A 25,840-nucleotide genomic window follows, 5' to 3' on the forward strand; every position below is an offset into this window, starting at 1 on the left:
TTTTAAACCTCCCACTTATTAATGTTGTTGAGTGACCCCTGGTTTTTGTGTTATGTGAAGAGGGAAATGACATTTCCTTATTCACTTTCAAGTTTCTGCACATCATTCTTGATTTTTAGACCTGTGTCATATCCCTCTTTAGTCATCTCTTTTCTTAGCTCAACAGTCCAGTCTTTTTAATGTCTCCTCATATGGGAAACTGTTTCATACCCCCAATAATTTTTGTTGCCCATCACTGTATTTTTTCAAATTCTAATATATATATACAGGGGGAGCGGGGGACCAGAATTTTATGCAATATTTAAGGTGTGAGCATACCATAGATTTATATAGTGGCATTATGATATGTTCTCTTATTATCTATCCCTTTCCTAATGGTTCCTAACATTGCAAGCTTTTTGACTGCCATGGCACATAGAGCAGAAGTTTACAGAGAAATATCCACAATGACTCCAAAATCTTTTCTTTAGTGGTAACAGCTAATTTAGACTCCATCAGTTTGTATGTAGAGTTGGCATTATGTTTCTAAATGTGAACTATTTTGCATTTATCAATGCTTAATTTCATCTGCTGTGTTCTTGCCCAGTCACCCAGTTTTGTGAGATCCTTTTGTAATTCTTTGGAATCATCTTTGGATTTAACTATCTTGAATAGTTTTGTATCATCTTCAAATTTTGCTACCTCACCGTTTACCCATTTTCCAGATCATTTATGAATATGTTGAACAGCACAGGTCCCATTAGAGATCCATGGGAGACCCCCTTATTTATCTATCTCCACTGTGAAAAATGATTTATTCTTACCCTTTGTTCCCTATCTTTTAACCAGTTACTGATCCATGAGAGGACCTTCTCTCCTATCCTGACTCCTTACCTTGCTTAAAAGCCTTTGGTGAGGGAGCTTGTCAAAAGCTTTCTAAAGTCCAAGCACACTATATCCACCGGATCACCCTTGTCCACATGTTTGTTTATCCCTTCAACAAATTCTAATAGATGGGTGAAGCATGATTTCACTTTACAAAAGCTGTGTTGACTCTTCTCCAGCATGTTGTTTTTAACTGTGTGTCTGATAATTCTGTTCTTTTCTAGAGTTTCAACCAATTTGCCTGGTACTGAAGATGATAATCATCCATGGATTTCTTTTTCTCAGTTTCATCCCATTATTGACATATACCCCTCTTAGGATAACCCTAAACAAATCCTCTCAATTTTTGTTGTTTACTGCCTTAAAGCACATGTGGACTTTTATTCTTCCCTTCTATTTTGTTTAGCCAACACAGTAAACACAGTTGCATATACAGTTGAACCCAAAGAAATATGTAGCAACAGAAAAGACCAAAGATAATTTAACTGCATGTCCATCTCATAACAGCATAATTATTATGGCTGTGCTTTCATACAAGGTTGTTATCCTTCATGATCTAGACAAAACTAGACTGACAAAACATAGGAATGCTATTTAAAATGAATTCAAACTCCTATCTGAAATGTTGGTCTAATTTCTCATTGAAGCCTATGAGAATCTTTCTAGTCACTTGGTTCTCAAGTCTCCTTCGTCCCTCCAGGGGAAAATATCAGGCATCCACAGATCTCTTCCTTTTTGTAACCCTCCTGACAGCTGACTTTGTTCAAGAGAAGGAAGAAAAAAATGACCTCTCTCTCCTTTGGTCTAATTTCAGTTGTTGGGTTTAATATGCAGGAGCTGGGTGTTGTTGGTGGCCTGTGAAATACAGGGGGCATAATCTAGATGATCTGGTGCTCCCTTCTGGCCTTAAACTCTATATCTCTGTTTCACATCTCTGACAGACACGGAAAAAAGGGAACAATCTGCCTGCCAGCTAATCAGCTCTCCCTGTCATATCTGTCTTCTCAAAGCACACAAATATTTCAAAATATTTTCAGTCAACCTGTGGAACGCCTTGCCAGAGGATGTTGTGAAGTCCAAGACTATAAAGGGTTCAAAAAAACTAGATAAGTTCATGGAGGGTAGGTTACCAATGGCTATTAGCCTGGGTGGGCAGGGATGGTGTCCCTAGTCTCTGTTTGCCAGAAGCTGGGAATGGGTGACGGGATGGATCACTTGACGATTACCTGTTCTGTTCATTCCCTCAGGGAAACCTGGCATTGGCCACTGTCAGAAGACAAAAAGAAATGGAGTACTTGTGGCACCTTAGAGACTAACCAATTTATTTGAGCATGAGCTTGGATGGGCTATCACCAGCAGGAGAGTGAATTTGTGTGGGGGGGTGGAGGGTGAGAAAACCTGGATTTGTGCTGGAAATGGCCTAACCTGACGATTACTTTAGATAAGCTATTACCAGCAGGACAGTGGGGTGGGAGGAGGTATTGTTTCATATTCTCTGTGTATATATAAAGTCTGCTGCAGTTTCCACAGTATGCATCTGATGAAGTGAGCTGTAGCTCACGAAAGCTCATGCTCAAATAAATTGGTTAGTCTCTAAGGTGCCACAAGTACTCCATTTCTTTTTGCGAATACAGACTAACACGGCTGTTACTCTGAAACCTGTCAGAAGACAGTATACTGTGCTAGATGGACCTTTGGTCTAAGCTAGTATGGCCATTTTTATGTTCTTATGTCTGAACGAATGGGCCAAATCCTGCTTGCATTTCACACAGGCCATCCTCTGCAATGGGATTATTTACATGAATAAGATAAGCAAGACTTGGTCCCAATATTTCGTTCATTGTTATTCTTATTCATTAATAACTACTTATGCTAAACATTCTGTTCCACCTTGTATTTAGCTGTGACACTCTGAATACATTTCCCAGACCTGAAGAAGAGCTCTGTGCTGCTCCAAAGCTTGTCTCTCTGACCAACAGAAGGTGGTCCAATAAAATATATTACCTCACACACTTTATCTCTCTAATATCCTGGGACCAACAAGGCAACAACAAAACTGCATTCTCTTATTCATTGTTACTATTAATACCAACTTACCTTTCCTATTTCTTTTGGAGGAATAGTCAGATATTTTTAACGTAAGACACAATCAGAATAGAAAAAATGAAAAGGGATTCTTTGTAACATGATAAAGAGAGTGGAGAGGAAAGGATAAAATATTTTGTTTCATTTGTAGATAACCTTTCAAGATGAACAGGCACAGTAAACCTTTTTAAAAAAAAAAATTGGGGGACCTCCTAAAATCCAACAACAGTTCTGCTCCCATTCATCAATGGAAGATTTGTCTTTGACTTCAAAATATGTAGTACTGAGCCTGTGCTTTCTTGCCAGGACCAAAGTTTAGCATTCTTCGCTTCTCTTCACAGAGGCCTCAATTTAGTATTTAACTACTAAAGTACTTAAGTTCATGAATAACTTAAGCAAATGAGTAGTCCCACTGAAGTCAGTAGGTCTCCATGAGGATGCAGGTGTCTACCTGTGTTATTGTATTGCAAGATCAGGACCTAACATACTAAAAAACAATAACAGGAGGGAGCTGCATTTCTGATTCAGTTTCAGCTGCTTTTGATGCCATGCACTGTTTCAAAAGACAGAATTATCCCACAGCTTGGTTCTTTCTGGGAAAAAAAATAGTTTGGATTGATTGCTTGAAATAGGGGAATCTGAATTTAGTCTTTCATGCACAGATGACAAGTAGTACACAATATCAGAAGTCCCTTCAAATTAATTCTCCCCCCCAGCCCCAGGGAAATGAAGTTACTTTTTTGGTATTGCTAACAGAATAGAATCTTCTACATTAACCTTTCCCCACCATTGGCTTGGAGAGCTGTCTAAAGTAGACCAACACAAGAAATGTAGGGCTTGGCAATGTTCATTTCACTGAACATTTCAGGTAGTGCTAATTACAATGCAATAATGAGAGCAGATGCTGTTCCCTACTTCTGGAACTCATGTTCACACATGGTACAGTCTGATAGCTGCCTGCTACCCACAGGCCCAAAGTTTCCCTTTCGAAGTATTCAAATCAGCATTATGACAACTCTTTCCCTTTTCACATGTGACTTGTCACATGTACATGATCTTTATTTTTTCTCCAGTACTAGTCACAATATCTGCCACATCATCATAGGATGAATAAATTAACTTAATAATTTAATCAGTCATAATGTGATAACAGCAAACAACCCACTTTCTTTTGTACACACACACACCCCTCATCATAATTGCTTCGTTTACAATATTAGTTCAGCAGCTCAAATGTGTTCTCTTTCCCTCTGTCTCATTCTTTCTCCTGTCTTTCATACATATATTGTTGATTTGGGGCTAGAAGACAAATTTAAATGATTCTTCTTATATATGGTTTGGTTTGCAGTGAGGTCTGTTCTCAAGCTGATAAAATGAAAATTAAAAATCTATTCTGTCTCTTATAAAAGATGGCTGAAAAGAGTAAAGTTAATAGCAGAGTCAAATTTGTATGAGGCTTACTTAAAGGGACAACTGATAATTGAAGGTTTTGCAGTTAATGGGGATAACAAAAAAGGTACCATCCTAAAGGAACTGAAAGGGGGGAAGTCATTTTAATCTTTCGGCCGTATCTCTCTGACTAAGTGGTATTTGATATTCATTAAATGAGGAGGCAGCTCATAATCAGTAACTTGTGAATGATTAAACTTATATAGAAGCATTAGATTAAATCTGGGCTGAACAGAAAACCCTTTAACCAGAGGCATGCCAAATCACTAGACAGTAAACTGAATGCTCTCAAACAAAGATGTTGTTTTCATTGTTTGTGTAGAATACACCTCTTTCACCCCTGTTTTTGTGAGACACACCTGATTGCCTCCTGACAGAACACCTTGTGGCCAGTTAAATATTAGGGGGAAAAATGGTTGCTATTAAATCTGATCGGTTGCTCTTTTTCTGAGCATCCACAAAGAGATGAAATATCTCTCTCAGCTGTTTGGAAATCAGTGCAGATACAGTGATACACTCAGTCTCTTTTACATATATCCCAAACCACCTGCCAAACATCCAGAGTGGTTTATAAGGAGGAATAACTGCAAAGTCTTGATTGTCATGGTTATGAGGTTCTCATCAATCTATCACCTGGAAATGGAGGAAGAGGACCCCAGTAGTTTCTGTCAAGCTTGCTTATTGGTTTACAGCACACAACATAATTCATTATACAGGGAGACATAAAAGGCCCGTGCATGGGATGAGAAAAGAAAACCACACACATATAAAAATAACAGACATATATACTCTAGCCACCAGCTTAAAGAGTGGGATTTTTAGAAGTGCTTAGCATTCACCTAACTCTACCCCTATTGAAGCATTTACCATTCTCTTCATTTGGAGCAGCATTAGGGCACTTCTGAGCACTTCTGAAAATTCAACCTCCCAAAAAATCATAGACCTGGATCTGATAACCAAGTGCTCACTTCAGTGTTTCTTGGAGAAGAAAATCTCCCATTAAAACCACTCGGAGAGAGATGTTTGTTTCCACCCCTGCCTCAAATACTGAAGTAGGTCCCAGGTCTCCAAACAGAGAGATTGAGGGCATAATTTTAATCTCTCCTGAACGCCTTCATCCAAACAAAACAAAAAGACCAGCTCCACAGTGTGAAAAGAAAACCAATCACTGATTGTTACTATAACAGACACCTATCACTGAAGTACAATAACTGGCCACGCTTTGCATAGTTTAAACCAAGGCTAACAAAAAAATAACTTTCTCAAATGAACAGTGTTAATCCAGCAACCCCATGCAGTATCTAGCCAACTAACCTGAAAGGACCAAAGGAAGGAATTGCCAGGAAAAGATTAAAGGCCTGACCCTGAATAGTGCTGAGCACCCTCATTTCCCATTGACTTCACTGAGATAGCAAATGTATTCAGCGCCTCCCAGTATCAGGTCATGAGAGTATTAGTGCTCCTTAGTCTTTCTCTTTTAACATTTTAGGGTAGCTGATTAGTTGCTCTGGAACACTGCTAAGAGATTTCAGTTTGTAGTTAGCTGAAAGCCTGAACAATATGTCAAATATCCTTGGGGGAGCGGGTATAGTGCCTCTTCATATTACCTTCCCCCAGTGTATGCACTACAATAAATCTGCCTGGTCTTTGCAAAGGGGCACAAATGCATGGGAAGTCTCCTTGTGCGCACGCACACACACACTGCACACTTGGGAGAGCTAGTCAATATCTACTTCTTCTATGTAGGGCAAAATTGTCCCAAGTTCACAATGGGAAGTGGAGCAAGTAGCAAAAGGAATCTTACAGATTGTACACTCAGTGTGAGGACCAAGGACAACTGCAGTCCCTGCACTCAAGGTAGTGTAGGAACTGCTTCTTCCATGTGACCCCCAACACTATGAGTTGCCCAAAAGTATTGGATGGGTTGGAATGGTGTCATTAAAACCACCAGTGCCCTGTTGACATACACCATAACTAGTGTATGTGCCCATTTTATGAGCCAGCTACTCAGCTGATATAAACTGGCCAAGATCAGTTGGAGCATATGGTGATCAACTAGTGTAAATCAGTGTAACTCTGGCCCTGTAGTTGCAGGCGGTGGGAGTGCTTAGATATTACCGTGATTGAGCCATATAAGCAGCTAGTTAGGGACTGTCTTTTTGTTCTGTGCTTGTACACTGCCTAGCACAGTGGGATCCTGGACCATGCCTGGAGCCCCTAGGTGCTCTGATAATACAAATAATAAATTATAATAACAGATAGACAAATAGACACAGATGGGATAAATAAAGGGCATGTCCTGTATAGTGGTACCTCTATGACCCTATAGAGGGCACCATACTTCCTAACATTTCACTGAAATTTTGCATTTCATCAAAGGAGTCAAAAGAAACAACATAGTTCCTGAATGCACATGGTGTACAGGTATATGCCAGATTGTTAAGTCATTTCTCGTTACCATCAGTTAAATGTTTACACAGAGATATTTGCTAAACAAGTGGCAGCGCTCAGCATCCTATCACACCAACATTTCTGATAGGTAACATCAGGGTTAGATATTCAGTGTTGTAGACAAAGCTGGAATAAATAAATAAAAATAATTAATTTCTTTGGAAAAATGGTAAAACTCTTTCAGTAAATAATTTGACAAATATTATCCTAATTTCTCTAGCTATCATGAATCTGTTGCTTTTCTTTTGGCCAGCAGGAGACTAGGATCACCTTGGTTCCAGTAAAAGGAATAAATGCAGGAGTGAAGATGGAGAGGGAAGTGTCTTATAGCTCCCAGGGTCACAAATTGAAATATAATTTAAAATTGAGATCCAAAATCTAGTTGTGTTTCCCCAGTGACAGAGCAAAGAGGGGAAACATTTAAAAATTATACCTTTTTGTGGCACATCTTTAAGGACATTTACACCATTAAATGTTTAATTTATAGAATTTGTGGAAATGTTTAGCATTTTATTACTAATTTAAAATGATGTGATTGATTTTGCAAGGCTAAAATTACTAATTGTTTCACTTTAACCTTTCCTAATTAACCTGTAAAGTAACACTTTAATAATACTAATTTAATTTAAAATGACATTTTAAAATAGTTGGCAAAAAGCACCTCCATAAATCAAAGAAACAATATGCAAAGCCAAACTCACTGCTCCAGCTATAGTAAAGAAAGAGATGGTGAATAACTTAATACTAGAGATCCATGTTTAGAGATCTTTAAAAATATGTTTATATAAGATGCTGAGTAAAGCTACTATTTAATTGTAACCATATGCTTATGAACACACACACCCCTATGAAAATTGTGGGCTCAGTCATACCAGGTGCTGAGCCCCTGATTTCAATCTACAAAAGCACTGAAGCATGATCTTATCTTTAGGCGCTACTAATCCCATTAAAATCAGTGGGACTACTCCTCTGCTTAAAGTGATCATCATCTTGCAGGATCAAGCCCTAAGTGACATATCCATCGTATCTCATCTTTCTCTCTCCATTTCACCTGTCTATACTTGAATTTCATTGCATTGTCCTTAGCTGCCTACTCAAAGCTAGGTTCTCCTAGAAATGTCAATTTACCACTGAAGCTCAGAATGGGAAGTGAAATTGAACCCAGCTAATGATAAATGCAACATCTGTAAATCCAAGTCAGAAATTCTGTGACAGACTATGGTAATGGGACGTGATGTAGGGAGCTGAATGTAATCCAGACATACATTACAGACTGTCAGTAAAGGATACAGAGTCTCAGGGCTTTTCTACAGGGTTGGGTAATGTGCTCTACAAGGGTGTGGTTTCTAAACTGGTCTGTATAGACTCTGCTGCTGCACACTAAGGTTCCCTAGGGCACTTTAACATAGTACTGTTGCAAACTGCTACATTAAAGCACACCAGCAGGGTCTACACACACACACACACACACACACACACACAAAATTACATTCCTCTGAAAGAGAATGGCTTGGATGTATGCAGACCTCTGGATACAAAGAACACATATAATGAGTAGAACATGTTGGAATTATTAATTATATTTGAAATTATTAATGTTAGTATGAGAAACCTCCAAATACTAATTTAACCATAAATTCCTTTATTAAAACTAGAGGACAAATGGTACTTGCGCAATTGCTTGTTAGGATATAGATATTCAGGCCTGTCGGTAAAGGCCTGTACTTTAAGAATTTAGGTGTATTCTTATCACTTGGCTAGTTATAGAGGTATAAAAGAAAGAATCAAAATCACTGTCTGCTGGTGTAAGGTCCTTCTCTTACTGTGACAGTCTGAGGTCCTGTTCTTAGGCTAAGGCCTTTGGCTAAGCAGCAGAGGCAGCCATAAGCTGGGAAGCGACCGGTCACATCCTCACATTCCAAACTAGTCACATTGAAATCAGGTGCTATTGGGCTGTTAGGAATACAATCCTGTCCTGATAGTGCCTATCACCTCCAGAGAAAGGGAAGTGCCTAGAAAATGTAAAAGGAAACTTAGTTTGATAGCATCCTGTCTGGCAAGAACTCACTTATAAATACTGGGATGTGAAATCCTCATTTCTGTGTTGTTCTATCACTGTAGTCCCCATTTCCCCATTGTCTGTATAATCTCTGTCTGGTTCTGTGAATGTTCCTGTCTGCTGTATAATTAATTTTGCTGGGTGTAAACTAATTAAGGTGATGGGATATAACTGGTTACATAATCATGTTACAATATGTTAGGATTGGTTAGTTAAATTTCAGGAAAATGATTGGTTAAGGTATAGCTAAGCAGAACTCAAGTTTTACTATATAAAACAGTGAATCAGGAAGTGAGGGGGTGGGTGTGTGGGTGGGGGAGATGGGAACAGGGAATGGGGGTAAGGAAATTGGAATCATGTTTGGCTAAGGGCAGGAATGGGAACAGGGACACAGGTGTAAGGCTCTGTGGTGTCAGAGCTGGGAAGGGGGACATTAAGGAAGGAAACTGGAATCATGCTTGCTGGAAGTTCACCCCAATAAATATCAAATTGTTTGCACCTTTGGACTTTGGGTATTGTTGCTCTCTGTTCATGCGAGAAGGACCAGGGAAGTAAGTGGGTGAAGGAATGGGCCCCCTAACATTGCTCTAAACATGCCTAAACAATAAGCAATTTACCACATCCAAACAGTAACAAAATATGTATAAGTATCTGATCAAGATACTTACAAATGGGATAACCCCAGGGGTTCTTAGACCCATACTGGTTGGCTCCAACATGGTCAGGGAGGTATTAGCAATGAACACTGTAAGAGTATGTCTGCACAGCAATGTAAGCCTAGGGTTAGTGGGACTAAAATCAGCTGACCCATGCCAGGGAACCCTGGGCTTGAGTGTCTACACTGCATTTTAACCCTAGGTTAAGGACTTTCTGACCCATGCTCGAACCTCGGGCTCTAGTGTCCACACGGCAGTGCACAAACCTGAGTCAAAGTAACCCAATCTTTGAGTGCCTACTGCGCCACCCATCTCCCAGCATCAACACACTAGCCCTACAGCCCATCCTGTTTCCTAACTATGGCGGTGCTATTGAGGGGACTCAGGTGCCCATACAGAGCGCGAGTACATAAACTGCATAATTAGCTCCTTTGGTGGCTGTCTGAGTAGAATGATAAATTAGGTGGTAGTTCAGTATAAAGCCTGAGAATTGGGCTCTCCCCCTCTAGGCTGAGTCACGTTGGCAGGAAAATGCCCATGTGCACTTGCCTGAGGGTAATTAGAACATCAGTCTTCAGGGCTGTCAAACTATTAAAATGAAACTTTGTACTTCTTAATGTTTAAAATGGGATGTTCATTGAAGGTGTTTTTGTTTGTTTTATGTTTGTTTTGAAGTTTGACATAAAATGTAGGTTTCAGAGGAAAACCACACACACCCCAGCCTGGCTGCTGTCAGCTGCGGAGCGGCAAAGTGCATCCCCAGCGCTTGGGGTTCAGTGTGCTCCAGCGCCCCCTGGATCCCCTATCTCTGCCTCCATCGCACCCTGGGAGGCGGGAATAAGGGATCCCCGGGAGGCTGTGGGGAAGTTTTGGGACTGGCTCCCACTCACTGCCCTCACAGTGTGTGTTAGGATATAGATATTCAGGCCTGTCTGCAAAGGCCTGTACTTTAAGAATTTAGGTGTATTCTTATCACTTGGCTAGTTCTAGCGGTATAAAAGAAAGAAAGAATCAAAATCACTGTCTGCTGGTGTAAGGGCCTTCTCTTACTGTCACAGTCCGAGGCCCTGTTCTTAGGCTAAGGCCTTTGGCTGAGCAGCAGAGGCAGCCATAAGCTAGGAAGTGACCGGTCACATCCTCACATTCCAAACTAGTCACATTGAAATAAGGTGCTATTGGGCTGTTAGGAATACAATCCTGTCCTGATAGTGCCTATCACCTCCAGAGAAAGGGAAGTGCCTAGAAAATGTAAAAGGAAACTTAGTTTGATAGCATCCTGTCTGGCAAGAACTCACTTATCAATACTGGGATGTGAAATCCTCACTTCTGTATTGTTTTGTCATTATAGTTCCCACTTTGCTATTGTTTGTCTGTATAATCTCTGTCTGGTTCTGTGATTGTTCCTGTCTGCTGTATAATTAATTTTGCTGGGTGTAAACTAATGAAGGTCGTGGGATATAATTGGTTACATAATCATGTTACAATATGTTAGGATTGGTTAGTTAAATTTCAGGAAAATGATTGGTTAAGGTATAGCTAAGCCGAACTCAAGTTTTACTATATAGTCTGCAGTCAATAAGGAAGTGAGGGGGTGGGTGTGTGGGTGGGAGAGATGGGAACAGGGAATGGGGGTGGTGAAATTGGAATCATGTTTTGCTGAAGAGGGGAGATGGGAACAGGGAATAGGGGTAAGGAAATTGGAATCATGTTTTGCTAAGGGCAGGAATGGGAACAGGGACACAGGTGTAAGGCTCTGTGGTGTCAGAGCTGGGAAGGAGGATACTAAGGAAGGAAACTGGAATCATGCTTGCTGGAAGTTCACCCCAATAAACATCGAATTGTTTGCACCTTTGGACTTCGGGTATTGTTGCTCTCTGTTCATGCGAGAAGGACCAGGGAAGTAAGTGGGTGAAGGAATAAGCCCCCTAACAGTGTGCACTGCCCAGGCACCTCTGCTCATGCAGCCCCAGGAGGAGAGGGGGGCAGGGGGCAGGCACAAAGGACAGAGAAACTGGATTTCTAGTAGAAATAGTGACCCAGCCTTAACTATAAGATCATTGGCAATTGTGTGTATATAAAAGGGGAGGGGGAGAAAGAGAGAGGGCAGGGAGAAAAAGAGAGACAGAGAGAGAAATTACACGTCTTTTCAGAGTACTGTGTCATGGAATATATCTTTTACATGCCTCATTGCATGTCTGCCTACATCAGGTTGTATCCTATCATCTGATGCACAAGTGCCAACATACCCTGATGCAGTGAGACACGAGTGTCACATTGTGTGCCAGGCTTAAGGAAACCCTTAGTATTGAAGAAAGTGCCAAGATCAGGATAATAATTGAACTGACTGTGAAACTGTGAGTTGGCCTATCTGAAGACAACCTAAAGTACTTGTATGCATGGCAAGTCAAGATCTTGTAACAGAATTCCAGTGAATTAAAGTATTGTTTCTGGTATAATGGAGGGAATGATCTTCATTGATAGTAAACAATAGTTTATCTTTGTTTTCTGCTCTACACTTAACTGCCTGAATAAAAATGAAATAAATTACAAAGTACATTTCCTTTGTATTAATCTTAATGTAAATTCTCTCCCAGCTGGGATCACTGAGATGCAAATTCATATTTGTTTTTTGTTTTTAATAAGTAACACTTTGAAAAAGTTTTACATACTAAACAAACCGAAATGGTTTGACAATACAAATATTATTTATGTCCAAATAAACAGCTATGTGCAACAGGACACCATCATAGTGAAATGTTATTCTCCCGCAAAATAAAGTCACTACAATCAGAGAATCACTTGAACAGAAGGAGCCTACCTGTAAAATACCCTCCCTTGTTCACCTGGGGAATGGCAACAAGGCCAGCAGAAGGAGGCACTAGCTGCTATGGAAGGGACTATAAAAATCCCTATTCTGATCTCAGAGGAGAGCAGCAAAAGCAAGATTCACCTGGCTTATCTTCATTATCTATGGGAAGCAAATCCAGCAAGGTTGGGGGCAGGAAATGGTGACAATTTCTCTCCTTTTCCTCTCCTCAGCTTCGCCAGAGAGGAGGAGTGCAAATGTGACGATCCCCTTGGAATGCAGCATTGGGCACCTATCAGGTAGATGATAACAGCTCCAATCTTAAAAAAGATGAACAAAGCAGAACTAAGTTATACTGAAGTAAAAAATTCACTATCTCCTCCTTTCCCTGCTATATTATTTTTATTAATGTTTTGACATGGTGTGTGTGTGTGTGTGTGTGTGTGTGTGTGTGTGTGTGTGTACGTGACAAGACATAAAATGACCTGGCAAGACATAATAGTCAAAACATTTCAACTAGCTAATTATAAAATACAATACAATACATTCCATCAATTAAGTCAAAACCAAATCTTTCAACTTTATCAAAATGAAATATTTCCTTTAAGAACTATGGCTATGATTTTTTAAATACTTAGTATATAACAATGTAAGACACAGCATTTCCATCTTTTGCTTCTGGTAATTAAACTACAGAACACCTCTAAACAATTATATTGGTGGCAACAGTACTGTACGCCAAAGACAAATGTTTTCACAGATGTGTTCCTTTCTGCAGAATGACAGGTTTCAGAGTAGCAGCTGTGTTAGTCTGTATCCGCAAAAAGAAAAGGAGTACTTGTGGCACCTTAGAGACTAACAAATTTATTAGAGCGTAAGCTTTCATGAGCTACAGCTCACTTCATCGGATATGCTCTAATAAATTTGTTAGTCTCTAAGGTGCCACAAGTACTCCTTTTCTTTCTGCAGAATGTAAACTTTCATGTAAAAATGAATCTCTAACCCTGTGGTTGTGGAGATAGCCTTCACTCCCACAATCAATAGATTTCTGTCTTGTTCACTCTGCGGCTAGACAGACTAGAACAATCTAACACCTGGAGAGGTGTGAATTTATTATAGGGTTTTAACTTCAAAAGTTTATTTTTGACCATTTAAATACTTAGGACTCAAGTTTTAGTCTCTTACAAGCCCTGAGTAGGTGCTGCTCCAAGAGCAGACCAGGACCAAGCCTCTGACTGAGGGTATGTCCACACTGCAATTAAAAACCCACTGTTGGCCTGTGCCAGCTGACTCAGACTTGCGGGACTCAGACTAAAGGACTGTTTAATTGCAGTGTAGACAATTGGGCTCAGGCAGGAGCCCCGGCTCTTGGATGTTGCGAGGTTGGAGGGTTCCAGAGCTCAGCCCAACCCTTGCAATTAAACAGCTCCTTAGCACAAGTCAGTGCGCATGGGACAGCCATGGGTGTCTAACTGCAGTGTAGACATACCCTCTGTCATACTCAAATTCCGATTGCTCGCATTCCAGAGGGAATAAGCTGTGCCAGCCCTACACATGACAAATATTACTTCCCTCTATGTAGACTCAGCTGTGTTGGCCAGATTATTGATGAACACAAAGCCAAGGCTACAACCACTCTCTGTTCACTTCCCATATCCCTGGGCGGAAAAAAGAGTAACAGCCCCAGGGAAGCTTTTCTCCACCCACTGCTACCTATGACCTGGATAGCTTACACAGGAGGGAAATGTGCTCCCTACACCATCTTACTCCACTGTGCAGGTGCATTGGGGAAAATACAATCTCCTCCTAAAACACTGATGGCAAGTTTGCAAAGGGGCCTCAGATGGGCCTGCTGTGAACATGCCATGTTGTGTGTGAAATCAAAAGCATGGATAAAGTTTTGTGCACTCTCCCTTGTGACTTCAAATGACACAATTTTTGTACCCAATTTGCAAATGCAAGTTGGTTTGGTGCATGTACATACTATGAATGGTAGTACACCAAAAACAGGCTGAACACGCAAAACCATGTAAGGACAAACAAAGGCAACATTGTCAAAATGTATCCCTTAAATCTAAGAGATTGGAACATCATTATGAAACATTTTATGGTGTTAAAGACTCCCTGACATTTCAAGGAAAATTTTGACAACAGTTCATGGGAAATATTAAGAAATAATCCACATCCCTCTCATGAAATATAACAACAGTCTCAAATGATCCCTCATGGAAAAAAATTGATGAAGATCAATAAACAATGCTGCTTATATTTCACATTTTAAAAAAAAATTGATATAGATTTTCTTGTAAGAGAACTAAGAACAAAGTCACAAATGCATAAATATCAAATATATCTGAGGAGTTTTTTTCAAAAGACAAGCGTATTCTGCAAGGGTGGCCAACCTGCGGCTCCGGAGCTGCATGAGGCTCTTCAGAAGTTAATATGCGGCTCCTTGCATAGGAACTGACTCTGGGGCTAGAGCTATAGATGCTAACTTTCCAATGTGCCGGGGCGTGCTCACTGTTCAATCCCTGGCTTTGCCACAGGCCCTGCCCCCACTCCATCCCTTCCCCCAAGCCTGCCATGCCCTCATTCTCCCCCCCGCAGAGCCTCCTATGTACCACGTAACAGCTGATCACGGTGGGTGGGAGGCATGGGGAGGGAGGGAAAAAGGGAGGGGGAGCTGCTGACTGGCGGGGCTGCCAGTGGGCGGGAGGCACTGGGACCTGGGTGGGGGAGCTGACAGGGGGCTTCTGATATATTACTGTGGCTCTTTGGCAATGTACGTTGGTAAATTCTGGCTCCTTCTCAGGCTCACGTTGGCCACCCCTAGTATTATGTGTTCAAGTATTTTCAATGTAAAATCATTTCTGAAAAAAATTTAAACTTCAGTAGCAAGATTTTAAGATAACCATCTGAAGAACATTGCAAAATAAAAAAAAGTCATGGAATTGCTAACAGAACTGAAAGACAAACCAAATAACACCCTCCTGCTGCAAAAAAGCCATGTGTCTCTCTCTGACTGTGATTTGTTCAATATGGTGGAAAATACAATTCCTATAATTAAGGATACTTGAACAGAACCTGTGCCACAATGGGCTGAGCTAAGGCTCGTTAAAATCTTACATGAGAAATGCTTTTCAATGAAAAATAGGTTTTTCTATTAAATAACGTTTCCACAGAAGGTGTCTGCTTTCATTAAAAATTTCAACTTTTTGCCAAAAAACTGAAAACCCTAAAACATTTTGTTTTTTGATGAACATTCAAAATTAAATATATGAGAAAAAGAGAGAGAGAGAGGAAGAGGGAGGACAGCTCAAACAAAAGATCTTCTTAGGATGAATTATGACTGAGAAATAATTTTATGCTGCACTTCTAATTTGGTTGACGAGAGAAAGGTTTATTTCAAAATAGTGTTGTGGGTCTTTCCTTCTTACTGAAGATTGATATTCTCTGAATCTGTATGGCCAAATTTTTCAAACTTGGTTACCTAAAATTATGTCAGGTGTATGCTAGAAGGAGTTAGCCTTCATAGCTATAGTGACAAACCCTCCTAGTGTAGAAGCAGTTATACTGGCAAAAGATTGCTTTTGTTGGTATAGCTTATACCAGTTCCCACAAACAAAATATACGATACCAGCAAAAGCAATGTATGATGGCACAACTACATCTACCCAGTATAGAAATATCATAAAAAACCCACAACCCTAACCAACATTCTTATACCAACAAGTTGCTAGTTGTAAACCTGGCCTTAGCCATGTAATGTCTAATTCGCACTTGGATAAATTATCTGAATTTCAGAGCTGCTCTGCACCACAGCTTCCAATATGGGAGTTATAGATGCTCAGCAATTCTGAAAAATCAAGCTGCAGTTATTTATGTGTCTAAACATGGATTTAGGTGGATTTAGGCACACAAGTTTGATCATTTGGCCATAGATGCCATTAGATCATTAGCCAGCCAGCTTTCATTTACGAAAAACCTGTACCAGATTTGAAAGAGGTGAAAAACTCTTAATTCTATTGCCAATCCATTCAACCATCCAGTCTCCTTGTGGATGCATGCTTAAGAAACAAGGATCTTGCTATCATGCAAACACAGTTAGTATTAATGAAATACTAAGGCCTCAGCCACACATTCCATGTCATTTTATTCCGCATGTAAGCAGAACTTTCTCTTAAATGAAGATTTTTGCAGAACATGTGAGTTTCGAAAGTTTGTGGCCATGTCTACACTTACAGGGGATCAATGCTGCTATGATGGATGCAGTGGGGATCAATTTAGCGGGTCTAGTTAAGACCCACTAAATCGACCTCAGAGCGCTATCCAGACTCCAATACTTCACCAGAACAAGAAGATTAAGATAAGTCGACGGGAGAGGATAGGACAAGAAGCAGTGGGCTTAAACTGCAGCAAGGCAGCTCAGGTTGGACATTAGGAAAAACTTCCTAACTGTCACGGTGATTAAGCACTGGAATAAATTGCCTAGGGAGGTTGTAGAATCTTCATCATTGGAGATTTTTAAGAGCAGGTTAGATGAACACCTATTGGGGATGGTCTAGATCAGTGGTTCTCAAAGCCGGTCTGCCGCCTGTTCAGAGAAAGCCCCTGGCGGGATGGACCAGTTTGTTTTCCTGCTGCGTCCACAGGTTCAGCCAATCGTGGCTCCCATTGGCCGCGGTTCCCATAGGCCGTGGCTCCCATTGGCTGCGGGAAGGGCAGCCAGCACAGCCCTTGGCCCACGCCGCTTCCCACAGCCCCGATTTGCCTGGAGCGGTGAACCGTGGCCACTGGGAGCCACAGTCGGCCTAACCTGTGGACGTGGCAGGTAAACAAACTGGTCTGGCCCGCCAGGGGCTTTCCCTGAATAAACGGCAGACCAGCTTTTAGAACCACTGGTCTAGATAATACTTAGTTTTGCCATGAGTGGAGGGGACTGGACTAGGAGGCCTCTTGAGGTCCCTTCCAGTCCTACAATTGTATGATTCTATATCCTTAGCCTGGGAATACCAAGACACAGGCTTATTTTAAGTCTGTCATCTCCCTTTAACATTAACAAAGAGAAGAAAACAATAAGGTAATTTTTCTCCTTTTTAAAAATGGGGATAGAGTTCAGTGCCATAAGGACTTTGTTGCCCTGACACAGCAAATTGTCTTTTCCCTACCCACTTACAGAGTATAATCAGGCACACTTTCACTTGCAGTGGTAATTCTTGCAGATCTAATAACTTCCCAATTTACTGGGAGAGCAAAATCTCACTGATTCCTCTTCAATCACCCTTGATGATTCTTGAGGTTCAAAGGTTTTGTTCGGCTCTTTTCTTAGAGTGTAGTCAGTATCCTCTGATTTCACAATGTCAGGCAGTCCAACCATTCCATGATTTTTAACCTACAATTTATTTTCTACTTCAGGGTTTTAATTTCTTTAATAACCTGTATCAGATTGTGGTACTAAATAGCACACTGAATAACTTTCAATTTAATGTCAGATCAGCTGAGTGCTTCTCAAGATTTTTGCTCCACTGAAGTTATCATTTCATGTAGAACCTGTTCTCCCATTTATCGTCTCTTTGGTTTGAGTCATCCTATCAAGTATTTATTTCCAATGAACAATCATTAAAGAATTTAACTTGGTGCTTAACGATGACTGTGTGTCTTGAGAGAGCTACATGTCCTTAGGTCCTGTCAGATTCAAGAGAGACTGCCACTGTTTCAAAGTCACTGGCTTGTTCTGTCCACGTGATTCAGTCCAGAGGAAGGCACTCACACAGACAATTATTTATAAAAGCATGTTTGGGGGAAGAACTCAATGAGAAAGAAATAACAAATTCAAACACCTCAGTTTCCAAGTGTCACACTCAATGATTTTTTTTTTTTTTTAGTGACTGAAGAAAGATTTAATGCTACGTCATAATATAGCAGACTCCACTGATGCCTTTTTCTGCCAGTTACAGGTAAGTACCAATGATCTGCTTCTGAACTTGGACCTGGTCCTATTTATGTTTGCTCATTTTAAAAAAGCACAAAATTGATTAATTTACAAGTAGATATCTTTTTGTTGCCAAGATTTAATAGCTGATTATGTATTTATGCAGCATCAACAACTGAGCTCTGATTGATCAGTGCTGTCACTTTTCCCCTTCGTCTTATGTTCTCTCTTTTTAAAATTTATAGTATATATGTCTAGAGTTGTGGCAAACTGTTTTACAATCTGTGATTACCAATGTACATAAAAAGGTGGTTTGTTTTGTTTTGTTTTTAAAGTGAATTCTCTGTTCAAATTAACGGGGTTATATTGAAAATGGCAGTGGTGTTACCCATAGAATACGGTGCAGTAGTATGAAAACCAAGGTTATGAGTGTGAGAGAAAGAGAGTGTACAAGTCTGGTGGGACATAAAACTGAGAGCCTCATACTCAAGTAATATATCCAATTTCAAGTATTTTGTGAAATTTCAAATGTCCCTGGGATTTTTCAAAACGTCTGTTGTTAACTCAGGATTTCAGGTATTTTGGTGTTAGAAAACACCTGCTTAGAGTGCACCATTTTTGCTGACCTGGCTCTCTTGTGGAAACGTCTATTCTTATTGTTCTTATTATTATCTTATTCTTATTATTCTTACGTTATTCTTCTATATGCTTTAATTGCAATGCAGCACATCCTCAACAAAGGACTTCCTTTTACAACATTCTCAAATTCAGTATAAACTGGCCAGAGAAACCTGAGGTCCAGAAAGCAGAGTTTTATAGTATGTGCGTGACGCTAAAGGAAAAAACTCAGTGACTGGCAAACCTCTGCCCCATATGGATCCCTCACTGTGGCTGTCTGGATCAGTAGCTGGAAGGGCATAGAAGGGAAGTATGTGATTATAACCTCTTTTCAAAGGACAAATGTTTGCTTTAAAAAAGCAGACAAACAAACCCCTATAACTGCAGATCTGTCAAGAAAGAAGGTTCATTGCTCTTTTTATTGTCTGTAAAATGCCAAGAGAGTTTCAAAGAAATAGCAATAAATGTGAAAAAGGACCATTCTGTTCCCTTTACCTTACCACAGTGGCACATTACCTTGCTGTGTGGTTTGGCATCAATTTTTTTTTAATTATTATTTTTTGTATTTGAGTAGGTCAAGAAGGTCTCTTTGTACTAAAGGAATGCTGACACTTTTAAAAAAATAGACTTTTTAAATGTTCTTCATATAGCAGCTACTCCTGCTGTCAGTAAGACTAAAATTTAATACCAATGGAAAGTGCAGAGAGTCAAATGTATTTCTGCAAAATATCATGGAGCCCATTTAATCAAAGATATGTCAATGCATCAGGTAAAATGAGACATTTCCGATCCTCAGAACCAAAGTACGGAAATCTATTGCAGCTCATTGAATTAAATACCTGATAAAAGAATAAAATTGATGAAGATAACGACATCAGGCCTCATTTTGCTAACCCAGAGTATTCTTAATAGTCTTATTGATTTCAATGAGATTATCCATGGAGGACCTGATTCTGTCACTCTTAAACATACCCTTACTCCCATTAAATAGTACCTTCCTCCATGAATATACTCATTGATTTCAATGTCATCTAGGGATGGAGTATTACACAACAAGAGTAAGGATGGCAGATTTCATCCTAAATGAACAAACACACCTTTTAGAAGAACAAATTAATTATTTTTTTATAGCACCTTTAGTGCAATCAGGGGTCAGTGGGTCAGGATGATCAAACAAAATCATTTGAAGATAGCGTATCGCTAAATGCCACATACACAAGTAAGAGTTGACAAGGGAGTAAATTTCTGAAATAATGGCCAAAATTTCTAGACCTGACTGCTAACCCTAAGTGGCTGATTTTCAGAGGTGTGGAGCACTCTGCAACCCCACTTGAAGCTAATGGGGTTAGCAGAGTACTTAGAATCAGGCCACTTCTATTGGCTTTATGATGTAAATATATACTATGTACTCTTTGTACCAGTCAAGTTCTATGAAATAGTCGAGTTCTGTGAATCTCACTCTGTAATGTTTTATCATTATGGAAGATTTATTGCCCTCTAATAATAAACTTACCTTTTATTCATAAGTTCCTTACCACTTTTGCCATGCTGTGTTGGTTAGAAACAATTGTAAAATACTGAGTAGACCTCAGAAGGGTATTTAACTATGATTTTATGATCCTTTTAATTAAGGATGGGGAAGCATCTGCATATCTCCTTTGAAAATGGGAAAGTAAAGATGCAGGCCTTGTCTTCACTACCACAGTAAGTCAACCTACGTTACGCTACTCCAGCTACATGAATAATGTCCGATGTTTGTTTATGAGAAGGTCATGCAAGACAGTATAAAAAGTCTTACTAAAGTCAAGATATACCACATCTACCACTTTCCCCCATCCAAAAGATTTGCTACCCTGTCAAAGAAAGCTATTAGGTTGGTTTGACATGATTTGTTCTTGACAAACCCATTACTGATCACCTTATTATCTTATAGGTGTCTGCAAACTGATTATTTGTTCCATTATCTTTCCTGGTACTGCAGTTAAGGTGACTGGCTGTAATTCACTGGGTTGTCCTTATTTTCCTTTTTATAGATTGGCACTATATTTTCCCTTTTCCAGTCCTCTGGAATCTCTCCCATTTTCCATGATTTTCAAAGATAATCACTAATGGCTCAGATATCTCCTCAGTCAGCCTCCTGAGTATTTTAGGAAGTATTTAGGCGCTGGTGACTTGAAGACATCTAACATATCTAAATAATGTTTAACTTATTCTTTCCCTATTTTAGCCTCTGATCCTACCTCATTTTCACTGGCATTCATTAAATTACAAGTCCAATTGCCGCTAAATATTTTGGTGAAAATTGAAACAAAAAAATCATTTAGCACTTACGCCATTTCCACATTTTCTGTTATTGTTTTCCCCACTCATTGAGTAACAGGCCAACCCAGATCCTTGGTTTTCCTTTTGCTTCTAGTTTATTTATAGAATGTTTTCTTGTTACCCTTTCTGTCTCTAGCTAGTTTAATCTTGTTTTGGGTCTTGGCCTTTCTAATTTTGTCCCTACATACTGTGTTATTTGTTTATATTCATCTATGTAATTTGACCTAGTTTCTATTTTTTCTAGGACTCTATTTTGCATTTCCGATCATTGAAGATCTCCTGGATAAGCCAGCGTGGTCTTCTGTGTTGGAATTTTGTGGTTCCCAATAATAAGCAAATGAGTCAGATGCCATGCAGAATCAAGAGTCTTGATTCAATTCAATTCAATTCAATTTAACAAGACTTTATTCAATGTGCACAAAGGGAGAGTCCCTGATACAAAAATCATCCAGAGTCCCTCCAGCAAGGAGCCCTTCCCAGTGCTATTTTACAGCACATGGCAGTTGCATAACAAGTTACATAACACAAACCTCTAACCAATCATATTTAACCTTTCTATATATGGATTTGTTCATCACATGCTTATACTTCTCCACTCCACATGTTGAGCTCCCCCACAACCCCTTGGCCTTTTCTAGAATGTTCTAAGGTGGAGAGCCACAGCATGCTTCTTTATGCATAAGTACCTTTTAAATCACATTTTCTTTAACATGAACACAAGCGTACCCTTCATCTGCTATACTGCCTAGCTTTTCTATGCACTTGGATAGTTTGCTCTTGTGCCCTTAATAATGTCTCTTTGAAAAACTGACAACTCTTTTGAACTGTTTTTCCACTTTGCTTCCCCCGGGTTCTTACCTACCACTGTCTGAGTTTGCTAAAGTCTATGTTGTTGAAATCCATCATCTTTATTGTGCTGTATTCCCTCCTACCATTCCTTAGAATCATGAACTCTACCATTTCATGATCACTTTCACCCAAGCTGCCTTCCACTTCCAAATTCTCAACCAGTTCCTCCCTATATATCAAAATCAAATCTAGAATAGCCTCTCCTCTAGTAGCTTTCTCCACCTTCTGAAATAAAAAAAATTTTCTCCAATACAGTCCAAGAACTGGTTGGATAATCTGTGCCCTGCTCTGTTATTTTCCCAACAGATGTCTGGGTAGTTGAAGTCCCCCATCACCACCAAGTCCTGTGCTTTGGATGATTTTGTTAGTTGTTTAAAAAAAGTCTCATCCACCTCTTCTTTCTGGTTAGGAGGTCTACAGTAGACCCCTACCATGACATCACCCTTGTTTGTTACCCCTTTTATCCTTACCCAGAAACTTTAAACAAGTCTGTCTCCTATTTCCATCTCAACCTCAGTCCAAGTGTATACATTTTTGATATATAAGGCAACAGCTCCTCCCTTTTTTCCTTGCCTGTCCTTCCTGAGCAAGTTGTACCCTTCTATCCCAATATTCCAGTCATGTGTATTATCCCACCAAGTCTCTGTGATGTCATGTAATAGTTGTGCTTATTAACTAGCATTTCTAGTTTTTCCTGCTTATTCCCCATACTTCTTGCATTAGTATACAAACATCTAAGATACTGATTTGATTTTCCCCTAGGTTTTCTCTTGTGTCTCCCTTATCCCTTCTATAACAGCTCTTATCCTTGCTATATATTAGAGAACAAATTCATGCATTTGTACTCTGGAGAAGGTGGTTATTTTTGTGCACCATTGAACCAGTGAGGTTGAGACGGAAGCAGAGGACCTGGATGTTAACTCTCATGGTAGTCAGGAAAAAGTGGTTTTAAATGGGAGATTGTTAGACTTTGCTGATACTAGCTGATGTGTGTATCAGCTGTACAAATTGCTGTAACAGTTCTCTCTTTCCTGAGTTCCCTTGACATCCAGGGCCTTTCCCATAGCAGGTTATTCCCACTGCCTGGAGAGGTGGAGTACTGGGTTGGTATAAGTGGGACTCATGGGCTGTGTCTCCTCTACCCTATCTGAGGCTGATACAAAGATTAGCAGGAGGGGAGCCTGGTAGAGCTGATGCAGGGTTGCATTTAATAACTGAGCCACTGGGATCATTGCAGTGCTCCACAGCATGGTCCTGCTTGCGCCATCCATCTCCCTCACACACACCCATCTTTTTTGGGTGGGGTTGTTCCCCATCTCAATTCTTAGGGCTTCTCCAGATTCCAATGGTGGCAGAGTCACCAGTGCTTCTCCCTAAACCTCCTTCCCACTCTTTCCTATTCTGGGAACTATTTCTCCCTGGACTTACAAACTGCTCCTGGTTTCTGAGATGAGGGGGGGAGGTCACAAGTGCTCCTACCACATTCCCTATTCTGCTCTCATTTTGGGTGTATGGGGAGGGATGGGGTTAAGAGGAGTTACTCCCCTAAGGAATACGAGATGCTTCTCCTCTCCCCACTCCCAGGAGTAGAGGTGGGAGCAGGGAAAAGGCAAACCTACCTCCAGATATCTTAGGGCTGCTGTAGCCTCTGCAAGAATTCTCCACTGCCCCACCTGGCCCCTTACATAGCTCAGTGATATAGGCATCTATCTGGGCAGAGCTTTGACCTGCAATCCAGAATAAAAGGAAAAGGCAATCATTCTGTGCTCCTAAATATATAAAATAAAATAAAAAATGGCCTTTTACTCATCCTGACCCTCATTTTTACAGAATACATATATAGATATATAGATCAATAGATAGATTGATAGATATACATGACTGAAGACAAAGTAAAAAAAAATAGACAAAAAGGTAAAAAATTACAAAAGCACCTAACTGACTTAGAACCCCAAGTCCCTTTTTCAAAAGGGGCCTAAATCTCACTGAAAGCCATTGGGATCTGGGCTTCTAAATCACATAGGAGCTTTTGAAAATGTTACCAAAAGCACTAATGTCATTCAAATAAAGTTTTCTTTCTGGTCCTCAATCCCAGGAGGAAATGTTACATGCTTGGTTGGGTTTTGAAAAAGTGTTTATGTTTTAAGTAAAATTGATATGCTTTGTGCTGTCATGTGGTAAAACAAGGTCAAAGAAGTGAGTTTTGCGTTTGGCCTGGAAGATGATGAGATTTGTTTGCGGTCATTTCAGTTCCCGCAGAAGTGAATTTCACAGTCTTATACCAGCCACCTCGAAAGCTCTATCTCCTGCACACTAGCTTCATCCTTGAGACAGACAGTTCCTGAGGAGCAGGGCTATTAAGGTTCCGGAGGGTTAGATGGTATCTAAAATAATCTATGCCCTGTCCTTTCAGAGCCTCAATAAGGAATAAAATCTAAAATTTGACTCAATGTCCTACAATGAGCTAACAGACTGAGCAGAGTATAGGGTTTACTTGCTCTTGGTAACTCATATTGTTGCTTTGTAGCTTTTTTAGGGATAATTCTTTCAAGCCTAAGGTAAATTGAATTATAATAACCTTTTCATGAGGTAATGGACATGTGTATGATTGGGATCAGCTCATTACTAGGAAGAAGGGGATGAAGTCTTCACTTCCTAAATTGTTTCTTATGGAAGCTGCTATTTGTAAGACCAGACCCAGTCTAGAAATCTAGAAAGATGTGTAAGCTGAAGACTAGCTTGAAGATTTGTATATGTATATACTCAGCTGAAGAAGAGAGCAGCATGAGGGCAATCTCCTTGAAGGGTTTTTCTCTGCCTACAAGCATAACCTCTGACTTGCTTGGGTTTAGCTTCAGTTAACTCCTCCTAATCAACCTGCTGATCTCAGCCAGGCAGCAGGACAGCAAGCTGATAGTATAGCTTGTGAACAGTTGCGTATAAGCTTCATATGATTAGCTACTGAGCCCATGAAATGTCACCCTTTCACTTGTATTTAGTAGCTAAATGTAGCAGTCTGATTCAGTATCACACTGCACTTTGTATAGTCATTTACACTAGTTTACAATGGGTGTGAAAGGCTACTGTTCTGATTTGATAGCATCTTACATCCTTTTTGCACTCACTTTGCACTGTGATAAGTGACTACACAAAGTGCAGGGCAGCAGCAAATGGGTCCTAGGCATTTTGTTAAGAGATTTATTTATTTAGGTCTAGATTATATTTTACCTTCCTATAGGTCTGCTAAGTAATATCCAGGTCAACAAAAATAAAGTGAAAGAAAAATGAAGTCAATAGTCTCTTTGAGACACATATCCACATCAGAAAGTGCCACACTATCAAATATAGCTGGCAGTCTTTGTGCTAGAATCTGGAATAGCAAAAGGCACAGTACTGACAGTTCGGATTGAGGAGCATTGTGATGAAGTTTTGTATATTGCCTGCATATACAAAACTTCAGCAAATACATCCAGAGCTATTGGTTTTTCACATACATGAGCACTGCATTCATGTTTATGAATTTAGGGTCAGATTCTAAACCGCTTACTCACAGTAAGGTATGTCTGTAATGAAGCTGGTAGCATGTTTCCAAGAGAGGGTAGACAAATGTGATAGCTCTGCTCACACCAAAAATACTGCAGTGTAGCCAGAGGCAGTTGCTTGGGTAAGCAAGGATGTACCCAGGGGATCTGGGCAGGTTTGCACTCAACTCAGGCTAGCTGCTACCTGGGCTACCCCCAGCTACACTG

This window comes from Eretmochelys imbricata, chromosome 1 (genome assembly GCF_965152235.1).
Source record: "Eretmochelys imbricata isolate rEreImb1 chromosome 1, rEreImb1.hap1, whole genome shotgun sequence".
NCBI lineage: Eukaryota > Metazoa > Chordata > Testudines > Cheloniidae > Eretmochelys > Eretmochelys imbricata.